Source organism: Pocillopora verrucosa, chromosome 11, assembly GCF_036669915.1.
Source record: "Pocillopora verrucosa isolate sample1 chromosome 11, ASM3666991v2, whole genome shotgun sequence".
Classification (NCBI taxonomy): Eukaryota; Metazoa; Cnidaria; class Anthozoa; order Scleractinia; family Pocilloporidae; genus Pocillopora; species Pocillopora verrucosa.
The window spans coordinates 14086583-14097431 of record NC_089322.1 but is presented as its reverse complement, the minus strand read 5'-3'; the positions used below and the strand labels follow the sequence as shown (position 1 = coordinate 14097431).

Below are 10849 nucleotides of genomic sequence, written 5' to 3'. Positions count from 1 at the left end.
ATGATACCAGAGCGTATTGTTCAGCAGTATCAACAATACTGCTGTGAAACCAACTTTGAGCCTACGAGTAAGAGAACTCTACAGAGAGTTTTGGCCGTGTGTTCTTCATCTGTTCGCAAGTCTATGCAAGCACTTGATAACTTTTCAGCATCAGGTGTGGAAGCATTTGATGCTTTAGAAAAACTCGTAGACAAGCTTGTTCACTGTGGCAAGACTCAGCAATGGGCGAGGGAAATTAAGCAGCAACTTCGTTTGTCGAAGCAGTACCTAAAGGGCGACTACAAGGTGGGTGCATATTTTATAATTATGCGTTGCCTTTTCAGAAGTGATGTAGTAAACTTCATATTACGATTCACGGCTACCTCTTTCTTTCTCTCCAAGTCTTCTTTATACTTAATTTATGAAACAGCAGTTTACAATTCACTGTAATAAGCGTACACACATGTATACAATGCTGAGAATCGGTTAAGTAATCTTTTTGAAATGTCGATCATATGTGCATGCGTTGCTTTGCAACTATACACTGAATCACGCGCTTGTCATTTTACTTTTTATCTTAGGTACGTGCAGGAGGCCTCAGAGGTTCCCGATTATTGTCGAATTTACGCGCCAAATGACCCAAGCAATGCTGAATTTCGTGGCTCCTGCGACCATCTCCACAATGAGTCTTGTGAACAGTGTTATGACTTACAGGAAGTATTGCATACCATAGAAGATGAGTGTTCAAGTGCACTCACGTCAGCAGAAGATCAAGCTGACATGCTGCATACCATCAAACAGGCAAGGGATGATATCATTAGCTGGAAAGCCCATCAGCTACGTTCAGTCCACCAAGCTGAGGCGAAGCATTCAGTTTTAGCCAAACTCGACAGCCGATCGGTGCTGTTAGTCCAGGACTAGGCAATAAATTATATGCTCCGAAAATATCGAGAGGCACAGTCAGATTGGTTTGCGAAGCGAAGATTGCCATGGCACATTATTGTTGCTATAAGACGGTCAGAGGATTCTGAGCACTTTGAATCGCAGACACTTGTTCACGTATTTCAAAGCTGCGCCCAAGACAGTGTGACTGTGGCTTCGATAATGCTTGACTGCCTCACTACCCTGAAAAAGGAAATTCCAGAGCTGGAAATGGCTTATTACAAACAAGATAACGCTGGCTGGAAAGGGGGTATGTGATCGCAAAGCGCCAACAATCAAGGGAGACGTTGGAAGGTGCGTAAACGAAGGCAATGATGTCATCAACGCTCTACAGTTCAAACCAGCCATTGAATCTGGCCAAGGAACCACAGGAGTGAAAGCAAGTTATGTTGCTGCCAAACCGTCAAGCACCTTTAATATCAAATGGGATGGCATAGGCTTACTCAACAATTTTGAGTACGATGAAAGTGGCGTACGAGTGTAGAGAGCATTCAATGTGGGTTCCGGTAGAGTAGTGCCATGGGCCAAGTTCGAAGGAGTCATGAAGCAGGCCGAAAAATTGGAAATCCTAGACTCGCCATCGCAGAATCTAAGTGATGCACCGACGTTCAAGATTGTGAGACACCGACATATTAAGAAAAGCTCTGTCTAAGTAGATTTCTCAACTGAAAGCGAAAACCAAGATCGAAGCTGTAGTGGGGAATATAAGCCAGATGACATGCTTTTCCCGTGACCAGAAGAAGGATGTGTAAAAGCATACAGTCACTTTGCAAACCTGCCGACACACCCAGATACTGGAAAACACCAGATGATGCTCTAACAGGAAACTCTCTACGATAAAGCTAAAAGAGAATATTCTTCCAAGCTGACGGAGGGACGCAGTCGAATACCAAGCGTTCAAGTTGCTGCGCAATCAAAGAGTGACGGTTTGCCGCCTTTTCCAATGGGTTGGGCCGTGAAGACAATTAAGAAAAAGGTGCGTTTTACAAAGAAACAGACCGAATTCTTAACTGACCAATTTCAAAAAGGGGAGTATAGTGGACGGAAAAGCGATCCACAGGAAGTTTCGAAAACCATGAGCCTAGCAAGAGACCAAGCGGGGGGACGCCGATTTCAGCATGATGAAGTCCTTACGTCGCAGCATATTAGTGGCTTCTTCAGACGTCTTTCAGGAAAGAAGCGATTATAAGTTACAGCCGCCGGTAACGAAGCAAAAGCTAGTGAAGTCTCACAAGTGGACATGGAGAGCGTCGACGAGGACGAAATCTCCGCCGAAGCTGAGAGTCATCTATCTGTAGTGTGTGCAAATGTGATGAGAGATGCGGCTATTCAGCATTCGATTGTATCTTTCGATCTTAACACCTGCAAACTTAAAAAACGTAAAAAAACGTACACTCACAACTTTAAGAGTGGATAGGCTAAGAGACATGTGCATCCACCTTGGGCTGGATATATCTGACATTTCACCTCAGAAGACGAAAAATCCATTCATGGCGCGACTCACACAATTAGTCCAGGAGTGTACTTGTTCTTCCAAGTAACTGAGCACCGAAAGTTTTACGAATAACTGATACGCTGATTTTAAAAGCGGTGCGTGTATTATTTACAACGGAAACTAACGGCTTTGTGCCAAATTTAACCTGTTGAGTGCAATTCAACTGTTTAACCTGTTGTGTGTAGAATTATGCAGAATTATGGCGTGATTCTCAGGGTAGCAAAGGCCGAAAATTGTTTCTCCTGTCTCCTTATATAAAAATCAAGGGTAGTTATAGACATTTTAATATGTTTCTAGTCGTTTTAACGGCCAGTGAAGATATAACTGACGAAAACAGTTATTTGTGTCCAATGCGTTTAATTTTGTTATTATGCATCTCATTATGGCGTCATAGTGATTTAACCGAAATTCGGCTGGTGGTCATATTTAGATAGTCAAAGGTCCCAAAGAAATAAAACCCCAATCGTAAAGAACCATCTTTCAAGGCTTCTTGGTAGTGTTATTGTAAACTTTGAGACACTATTACATGTATTTCTGCCAAGCTATTCTAGGCCACCTTTGCCTTAGTTTCAAAACGCCGAAGATGTCGTTTCTTAAAAGGGACGTAGCTCCTCCAAGAATGAAATGAGACAAAAACTATCACTTTGTCTCGATAATGCAGGTCCAACTCAATATTTCTATAACAAGAAAATTCCTTCCGTTAAATTTTTGTTAGCATGACAAGTGCCCGAAAAGTGCATAATTTCAGGATCACGCTTGGTGAAATTTGAGCTATTTACCCCTGGAAATGTTGAAACAAATTATTCCCGTTAAAATGCATATTTCAAAAATTTAACCCCATTTCTGTTTGTTTACTAGATAAGGCTAACCACAGGCAAAAAATGAACCAAATCGATCTTTGACCGTGTCCGCGACTTTTTAGATAATCTGTGATTTTTATTGACATTTATTCTTGGTGGCTTTAATAACAGCATTTCTCGCGGCCGAGAGCGAAAATCGGCGACTGGAAGATTTGCTATAGGCCGATGTAGCCGTTTACCTGAAAGATTTCTTCTGTTGGTAAAGATGAATGAGAATTTTGTAAATTTAAAATTACATCCATGATTGTTTTTGTAATCATGATTCAACGAATATTTCCATCTTGAGCCTTAGCGCCAACCCACTGTGCGATTTTTATTGGGGATTGTCCATTCCTTTATTTTCAGTCATGAATAAAGTCGGCTTTTCTTGTCAGTATAGGGCTTTTGTGTTTATATGATAAACAAAATAATACATGATTAGTAAATTATTGGTGGGGTGCTCTAAGTCATTTAAGTGTTTTAAAAACCTGAAAGTTTTTGTTTGATATTGCTCAAAGCAAAATGTAAATCAACTGGATCCCTAACGAGCATTCTCTTCAAAACTCCAGTTTTCCTTTTCCCCAATTTTTTTTTCTTTTGTTCAAAAGTCATACAAACTACGGTGTTCTAGAAGGATTTCCAGCCCCGAGAAATGCCGTAACAACACACGTGAATAAATACCATATTTTCTCACGTGTATTTGATATCGCCAATCAGCTGCTGACACGTCAATCGCCTTTCGCACTCCTCGGTCAGGTTAGATGAATGAACGGCAAAACCTTTGCCATTCTCAATCCAAGGTAGTTTGTGGGAATTTTCTCGGATTGTGGCGGCTAACACTGAAAAATCCGTATCACTTACAGACGGTGACTTTCAATTTTCCCAGAAGGGAAAAAAAAAAGTATACGAAAAGAAAACCGAAAGTTACGTTTTCAGTGGCTTTAATTACAGCATTTCGCGGGGCCGAGAGGGAAAATCGGCTACTGGAAGATTTGCCATAGGCGATCTGACCGTTTACCTAAAACATTCCTTCTTTCAGTAAGGACGAATTCGTTGAATGAGAACTTTGCAAATTGAAAATTAAGTCCATAATTCTGTTCGTATTAATAATTCAATGCATTTTGCCATCTTGAGCCTTTAGCGCCAACCCCTGTGCGATTTTTTATAGGGGAATTGTCGATTTCTTTATTTTTATTCATTAATAAAGTCGACTTTTCTTGTCGGTAAAGGGCTATTGTGTTTATATGATGAACAAAATAATACAAGATTTTATAAATAATTGGTGGGGTGCTCTAATTCATTTAGGTGTTTAAAAGACCTGAAAAATTTTGTTTGATATTGCTTAAACAAAATGTAAATCAACCGGATCCCTAATGAGCATTCTCTTCAAAACTCCAGTTTTCCTTTTCCCTAATTTTTTTATTTTAATATTTTCTTACTTTTCGTGATAAAGATAGTTTTTCATGTTTTCCTTTGATATAGACAAATGATATTGTCCATCAACTGATAGAAGTCTTCAAGTTCTCTTGAAAAGAGTGAACCCGACAGAACTTCTACGCGTAAATGTAAATTTATTTACATGTTTAATTCACTTTCCTAATAGTGGCTGATACATGTAGAATATAGTTCTATTATTTCTAGAGAGGAAAAAGAATTAAGGCAAAGTCATCTACAGTCACCTGCTATTAAAATTAACTGCTATTTTAGCGCAATTTACAAGCCCTAGAGTTAAAAAGTCCTTTCTATCACATAAATACGACTGGAAAAAAAACAATAAACTGATCTATACAAGATATAATTGGGAAACATAGACAAATTAATTGTAAGCTCTATGAACAGTTTGCAGAACCGAAAACAAATTATGGAGGAAACAAAAAGTAGTCTACTCACATCAGGTTACAAGAGACTAATTAAAATGGGAATTTGTTGCTGGAGTGCACTTTGAGATCTTAACGTGAAATTGAGGAGCTACAGCCTACAGCTACAGCTACAGCTACAAACTACATGGTCTCCTCGGTTTCCTCGGTCTCCTCGGCTTCCTCGGTCTCCTTGGTCTCCTCGGTTTCCTCGGTCTCTTTGGTCTCCTCGGTTTCCTCGGTCTCCATGGTCTCCTTGATGTCCTTGGTCTCCTTGGTCTCCTTGGTCTCCTTGGTCTCCTTGGTCTCCTTGGTCTCCTTGGTCTCCTTGGTCTCCTTGGTCTCCTTGGTCTCCTTGGTCTCCTTGGTCTCCTTGGTCTCCTTGGTCTCCTTGATCTCCTTGGTCTCCTTGGTCTCCTTGGTCTCCTTGGTCTCTTTGGTCTCCTTGGTCTCCTTGATCTCCTTGATCTCTTTGGTCTCTTTGGTCTCCATAGTCTCCATGTCCAACCTGATGTGAATGGCGTAGATCACGAATTTCCATAAGGGAAAGTACTATTCCTATGCAATTCTTGGCAATGAAGATGGACTCGTCTTTGCCAAACATGAACACCACCGAACGAATAACCAAGAATGGTACATTTACGAAAACTATTTGAACAATGTTGTGGAGCATTGCAGTACGGAAACGAGTTTTCGACCCCTGTTCGGTAAGTTTAGTCTCTACCATTTGCCAGGGAATTACCAACATGATGAAACTGACGCTAGCCGACGCGATCATTGCTACACTGAATGCTTTAGTTATTCCAAAGTCATGCTCCCTCGCCTCTAACACGATATCTATCATCTCGACTCCATCGAACAGATCGACGGCCATGGGAAAACATAGCTTGGAAACAATCTCTCTTCCTTTCTTACCTTCGGCTGAATCATCGAGATCGCCTGTGTTTAGCAACAGTAGTAGCAGAAGTGGTGTAATGCACAGAATTGCCCTCAATACATTTGGACTTAAAAACTCAGTCTTGCTGACTCTATCCCCGACGATTACTAATACCATTGCGATGTTTGCAACAAAAGCCAAAATATACAGACCCCAAATTCGAAAGAACCAACGAAGGCACAGCGATTTTAACCATAGACGACGAATCCAAGCACAAATTGCTGGGCCAAAGGAAAACGCCATGAAATACCAATTGGATTTGCCTTCATACTTAGCGAGATAGGCAGACAGAAAGATGCTCTGTGTAGTTATCAGAACGAAGAAAGCCAATCGTCCGAGCCATGTTAAAAACGAAGCCATATTTATATGCCTGACAGCTGTCTGAAACTAGAAGAGGCAAATTGTGCTGATCACTGCAATCGCTTTAGATACAGTATATTTATAAGAAAAAAAACTTAGCAGCGAATGAGGAAACGCCACATCTATCCTGATCAAAAAATGTAAATGTAAATTACCCGAGTATTCCAAAAGCTCAGATGCATACGTAATTTGGTCGCTGCTGGAGACTTTATATTCCTATGTAGCTTCTTTAATCAGCGATTCTGGCTTTTTCTTTGTATTTGTTCACATCTGCTTTTCTGGGATAAGATTACTTCATTGTATTGCACTTTCTAGGAAACTTTCTTGAATTCGGCGTAAAGTTTACTTCGATGCAATTATTTTAGCATCAACTTTGTTATTGGACTTTCTTATATTATTCTTATTAAAAATGATATTTTTCTCATGGCCTCGTGCTTAGTCTACATTAGCAGGTTCCTTTTCTTCGTCTCAGTAAGCCTCCAAGCCTACTCGCTGGCTTCGTATCCCGCAAAATACAAACACAAAGATAGTTTTTATGGATTGTTCGCCCGGTTCTGTTCTGCAATTGCTCTAAGGCTTTACATCATTTTCGACCACAAGAACTTACAGCGGTAATTTGGTGTTTGGACGTGTTACATCGTTGGTTTCGTAATTTTCGTTGTGATCATATTTGGAGATGACGAATCGATTGAAGATAACTTTGGAAAGGCATATCTTTGAGATATGATCAATCTGCGAGTGTTGTGGTTGTGACGATTACTAAGCTAGATTTTGAGTAATCAAAGTAGAGTGCCTATGATCTTGATAATATCGTTGTAACGAATCTAAGTGACGTTTGCTTTTCAAATGGAACAGGAAGTGTTAACTTCTCTCAAATGTTGGAAATTTTGGGGAGTTTCTTTGCTTGATGAACGGCGTTCAGCTTGCATAATATGATCAATTTGGTCTGACAGTTAGGATTGTAAACTGTTTGGGTCGAAAGACCATGAGAGTTTAACAACAACACCCGAAAGCTTTTCTGCATAATTGTTTTTATCAACTGTTAAAACAAAGCTGTAGAGTTTAAAAATACCAACTCTTTACACTTCCAAAAACATAAAATACACTGTTTAGAGCGGCAAAATAGATGATATTTCGCAGAGAGATATCTTTTCACGAACGCAAATGTTGTGGTGTCACAAACAGACCCTAAAGCGATGAAACCTTCTTGCCTCTCAGAAAAATTTAAACAATACTTCTTTTTTGATTGTGTTTAAGGCGCAATCACCACTTTTTCACTACGCGAAACGCATCCATCAATGTTGCCGAGGTTGCTTCCACCATTTTGTAACAGGGTCAACAGAAAACTCAAGGAAGCCATGACGATCAATCCTGTCCCAAACTCTTTCGAAATTCCGAGACCATTTTCCTTGCCGTCGGTTACAATGCCCAAGATAACAACTTCACCGAAAAGATCGATAGATAACTAAACGGACAACCGCTGGTACTCTTGAGATTCGACCAGATTTCTGGCTGTATGCGATTCACTAAAACCGAAAAAACAAAGGTGTAATGCAAAGAACCACTTTTAGACCAGTCCGGTTAGTTATCTTTTTGACAACACTGAGAAGGTATTACTTGGCCGCAGTTTAATACGAATTTATCCTTGAGTGTCGACAATATCTCTCACGAGTGAGAGATACTATAAAATAGGTCCGCGTACATGTGTGGCTTATGAAATTGAGCTCCTTTTTTGTATCTGGTGTCTCATTGGGTTTCTATTAGAAGAGCTAATATCTGATTAAGATTAGATAGTTTTCAATATTGATCCTGTTCATCAATAACACAAGATAACTAGCAAATAAACGTCCTGAATTGTTCATTCTGAAGATGAGAGTTATTGGCCAAACTTTGTTATAGAGGTCTCATTTTGACAACAAAGTCTGCACGCGTAACCTGAGGATTTTGGAAATGAAAAAACATCAACATAATCTCTCATAGTGGCCTGATAGATTCAGTCATGATCATGTTTACGTAACGATTGTAGGTTGATTGTCTTTTCCAAGGCAAGTGATGTGAAATGAACTCTAGGGAAGCATTTCATATGAATATTTTTAATATGAAGATTTTTAACATTTTGTGTACCAGTACAAGAGGACAAAACTTTTCAGAAGGGCAGGGACATTTGAGAAATGATGTAATCTACATTAGAAGCCATCGGTAGCTTGATTTGGTTTGAATGTATGACTAATTTTGGACAATACATACATGTAAAGTAACACAATGCTGATTGCAGGTTTCCTTTGTCCATTAGGGCATAAAGTTCAACCTTCAGTTGGTTGAGAGCAAAACGTTTATTATAATTATTGTATTTAGGTTTTATGGGACTGTATTTTCCATAAAGAACACAGAAAAATTTAGTTCAGGTAGGTAGATATGAGGTTGCAAATGGAAGAATCTAGGGGAAAAAGATAGGTGCATTACAAGATCAGAACACAAGCAATATTTTAATGAATTATATGTTGAGATAAGTACTCTGAAGTAACATTACATTAACGTTGCTAATAATTTTAAACCAAATAAGATTTACAATTTGACCTGGAGGTTTTATTTAACAGAAAGTTCAAAAGAGATAGAGTGTCACCATAATAGATTCCAGGAACAGTAATCAGAGACATAACTTAAACACAGCAGAGTTCAGTGTACAGGCAAGTGCATGATGGTATCATATGTTTAAACTATCAGAATCTTTCAAGTTTTCTTATTACTGAAAGTGTAATTTCATGCCAGTGAGTCAACCAAATTAAAGTTATGTGAATGAAATGTAATTTTCTTCCTGACCATGTGGTATAAACAGAAATTCAGGATAAACAACGTTCCGGTAAATGACTTAGGTGAAAAGTGACCGCACAGAGAGTCAATAATGACTCCTAAGTTTCAATGTGACGCGACCCGCGCTAAAGGTCCAGACCGTGAAAGGTTGGCCTGTGAGAGCACAACTCCACGCTGTAATCTGCACTTAGAAGACAAGCCGACTGCAGGAAAGCCGGCGTGTGAAATCTTAGCCACAAAGATGAACGAAAAACTTTATAAAAAAAAAAACGATCTTCGACAGCGTGCTATAGCCACCATTGCCAAATGGTTGCTTTCTGAAGTTTTGAAGCTTACGTAACTTAGCCGAGCGTACACTGGAACCTATCTTCGACGTTAGTAAACCACGTGACAAGCGCTCTGTTCACCGTGACAAATCCAGCCAGGAATAAATATCTCAGATCATGACATAGCGTGGTTTACACTTCGTGTAAGCTACACAGAAATTGTATCCATCAGCATGAAAATTATGTTCCGTTCAGTCTAGATCTATCCTTACTGAATACGTATTTAAACCAAAAACAATTATTAAACACGTAAGAACATCGAATGCAGAGAACATCAGCACATAAGATCAGTTCGCAGAAAAGCTACTTCAACCTCCGACTATATATAAAACAACTTCTCATTCCAAACATACAGCAAAGTTCGGTAAAAATAGTTCATTACTCTACTTGCAGTTCTGATATGTACACACGGATAGAAAACACTGTATTCTCAAAGAGCGCATTTCAACTGTGTTTCCTACAAAAAAAATCTATCGTGATCTCTACTGCCAGCCAATCATCGAGCACTTTTCAATTGAGTATCGAAAACCAAAACCAAAGTAATCACAACTACTAATCAGAACAAAAGCTTACCATGATTATTAACCAATGAGAACTTAAACTAGAAACAAGCAATCTCCTTAAAGCGCGGGAAATGCGAGTGACCAAGTCATGATTGGTTTTAATTTCACATTTGATTGCCAATTGTTTCTGTTTGAAACAGAAGCTAGCTATCAAGTCGATGGCCCCCATCGGGAAAGAAGCTATGAACAGTCTCGTTTGATTTTTTTGCTGTAAGGAGACGAGGCAAACATTTCGTACAACATGGAGATGTTTTAGCTTACGCTTTAACGCAATGATATTTGATTTTTTATAGACATTTTTCAGTGTAGGGGAGAGATTGTTATATTCATTGAGCCACTTTTTCTTGCAGACAGTTTCAATTTTGGAACAAAGGCCGACGATGACTGAGAGTAAACTATGAGAATGCTTGGATTACCAACTAACCTTGTTAGAGCAGTTTCCAACTGAGTATCGAAGTGCTGCTAGATTGCTTTTGTTTAGCCATACTTCATTGTGTGATTGGTCCAGAAAACTTGTGTCACAATTGGCAATCAAATGTGAAATTAAAGAAATTTACTCTCAGTCATCGTCGGCCTTTGTTCCAAAATTGAAACTGTCTGCAAGAAAAAGTGGCTCAATGAATATAACAATCTCTCCCCTACACTGAAAAATGTCTATAAAAAATCTAATATCATTGCGTTAAAGCGTAAGCTAAAACATCTCCATGTTGTACGAAATGTTTGCCTCGTCTCGTTACAGCA

General features: G+C 39.2%; 1 pseudogene; it reads left to right on the top strand.

Moving 5' to 3' along the window:
- LOC136284188 (uncharacterized) lies at positions 1 to 2338 on the top strand (annotated as a pseudogene).
- Positions 2339 to 10849: the final 8511 nt, after the last annotated feature.